This window comes from Heloderma suspectum, chromosome 4 (assembly GCF_057233095.1).
Source record: "Heloderma suspectum isolate Gila_16-S chromosome 4, 16-S_ref, whole genome shotgun sequence".
Taxonomy (NCBI): Eukaryota; Metazoa; Chordata; class Lepidosauria; order Squamata; family Helodermatidae; genus Heloderma; species Heloderma suspectum.
The window spans coordinates 13155491-13158456 of record NC_139461.1 but is presented as its reverse complement, the minus strand read 5'-3'; the positions used below and the strand labels follow the sequence as shown (position 1 = coordinate 13158456).

Genomic DNA, 2966 nt, shown 5'->3' with positions numbered 1-2966 from the left:
CTATGACAGGTAAGAAGAAAGTCTTGGTCAGAGCAAAGATCAAGGATCCACAAAGAGGTTCCTCAGACAAAGGGTCTGTCGTTGAAGTAACTACAGTCTAATATATTGTTTCATACACTGAAGCACCAACTTGACTTTCCTTGATTTGACTCAATATATTCTTTAAATGAGTTCTCCCAAACTCAAAATTGGTTTGATTCTGGAATTAGTGATTCCTGACCTCTATTGTAGAGCCTGATAATGCAGTATGCAGCAAAACTGCATGGTAGCTCTACAAATTAGAGTTTGAATCTGGTAGTACCTACCAAAATTCTCTCTCATTTCAAAGGTTAAGCATTGTTGTTCATACTTCCTAGCATTTAAACCAAATTCCTGTGAGCATACAGACTTTTTAAAGATGCCGTTCTAAAAACTGAAAGATTTTCAACTGGAAGATATATCAATTTGGGTTTTATTTGAAGCTCTCACAGTGTTTTTACAGAAGGTGGGGGTTGAATTTGTAACGCCTTTTGTAATTTTTTGGGGGGTGCCTTCTTCAGGTGCCCCCATCATCTGAGGCATGGCAAGTGATTACTGGAAAAAGGGCCAACTCAGTGGTAGCCCGCAACTGTGAAATGTGCTCCCCAGGAAGGCTTGCCTGGCACCTACCTTGATGTCTTTGCCTGGCACTGAAATGACCTTTTTATTTTCCCAAGCCTTTTAATTCTTTTAAATCTGAGTGATGTTTTCATTCTGCTAACTGCATTTACACTATTATTTTATATTGTGGTGTTTAAACATGTTTGTGTTTGCACAGAATGAATTGTAATTCAAACTTTTTATAAGCCTTGGAACCTAAATCAAACAGACAAGCAAGTAAGCAAACTACAGTTTACTGTATCTATGCAGATTATTTAAGTGCTCTGAACAACACTCAGAAGAAGCCTAACATATAAGTGACGCATCTTTATTTAGTGCCATAGATCACTTAAAAACACACACACACTACAGAATTCTTCCCTGTTTAATGGTTAAACTTTTACGTATCACATATTGACAAACGTAAGGTTGTGTGTATGATGCAGGCACCCTGCTTGGGGAGGGTGCTAGTGGAATCTTTATCATAGCCAATAGTAGAATAAAGGAGAGGAAAGAGGATGTTTAGAGAAATTTAATGACTTTTCATTGCTTTAAGTTAAACCTTTCAAAAGCTCAGCTTCTCCCTGCTCCCTGTTTTTCTTCAGCTATTGAGAAGTTTCCTTTCTCTTCCAGTACACATGCACATAATTTAGGAGGGCTGCCTGAAAAGAGGGTTGTTTTCTGTGAAAATGTATGTAACCTGCCATAAATTTTTTGGTAATCCCTGTGTGTGCGTCTATGTGCGTGTGTGTGTACAGGGTTGAAGTGTTTGCTATTTTGGCTTTGTTACATCTTGATGTCATCATGCTCATGTCATGATCCCTGATTGTTTGGTATACGGATTCCAGCAATGTATTTAATAAACTGATATCCTATTTTCCTCACCATGCAGACTCAAAGTGGCTCACAAAGTAAGCACCTTAAAAACAAGAACAGCGGCAGCATGCAAAAATGGAAATTAAAAACACACATATAAAATAAACATATAAAACCAACAAAACAACCAGCATAAGAGAACCATATAGGGAAACAGGACTAAAGACATATCAAAGTGAAACATTCAGCCAAAGGCTTTTGTGAATAACCATGTTTTAGTCAGGCGCCTTAAAGAAATACAACATTGGGACATAACGGTTATCACTTGGAAGGGCCTTCCATAGGGTAGGTGCTGCTAGCCACGTGCCTTGTTACTGATAGCCAAGGAATGTGGAGGAGGGCCTCAGATGTTGAGCAGAGAATGCAGAGAGGAAAATACAGAACAAGGTAGTCTTAAAGTATCCACATCCCAACAAGACAATGCTCATTTTTATTATTTACAAAGGGTGCAGATCAGAGAAATAATTTTGCTGATTTGGGAATGAATGATTAGTGACAAAGCATTGTTGTTGGGGGTGAAAGAGGAGAGTGCAAAAGCTGGTTTTAAACTCAACATTAAAAAAACTAAGATCATGGCATCTGGCCCCAACACTTCCTGGCATATAGAAGGGGAAGAAATGGAAGCAGTGACAGATTTTATTTTCTTGGGCTCCAAGATCATCGCAGATGGTGACTGTAGCCACGAAATTAAAAGACGCTTGCTCCTTGGGAGGAAAGCTATGAGAAACCTAGACAGCATAGTAAGAAGCAGAGACATCACCTTGCCGACAAAGGTCCGTATAATCAAAGCTATGGTTCTCCCAGTAGTAATGTATGGCTGTGAGAGCTGGACTATAAGGAAGGCTGAGTGCCGAAGAATGGATGCTTTCGAACTGTGGTGCTGGAGAAGACTCTTACGAGTCCCCTGGACTGCAAGGAGGTCAAATCAGTCAGTCCTAAAGGAAATCAACCCTGACTGCTCATTGGAAGGACAGATACTGAAGCTGAAGCTCCAATATTTTGGCCAATTTATGCGAAGAGAAAACTCCCTGGAAAAGACCCTGATGCTGGGAAAGATTGAAGGCAAAAGGAGAAAGGGACGGCAGAGGATGAGATGGCTAGATAGCATCACCGATGCAATGAATATGAACTTGAGTACGTTCCGGAAGAGAGCGGAGGACAGGAAGGCCTGGCGTGCTATGGTCCATGGGGTCAAGAAGAGTCGGACACGACTTAACGACTGAACAACAACAAATTGTTCAGCATTATGTGTGAATACAGCCAGTATAAATATATACAAAGATAAATAATTACACATATAACAAGCAAAGGGCTGGATGTACCTCCTCTCGTCTGATCTCGGAAGCTAAGCAGGGTCAGCCCTGGTTAGTACTTGGATGGGAGACTGCCTGGGAATCAGACTTCCTGCATTGAGCAGGGGGCTAGACAGCCTTGTAGGCCCCTTCCAATCCTATGATTCTATATATGTAATT

At 40.7% G+C, this 2966-nt stretch overlaps 1 protein-coding gene across 7 annotated transcripts in view; it reads right to left on the bottom strand.

Moving 5' to 3' along the window:
• Positions 1-2966, bottom strand: part of TRAPPC9 (trafficking protein particle complex subunit 9) — a 579153-nt gene that overhangs the window by 149650 nt on the left and 426537 nt on the right. The window lies entirely within an intron of this gene.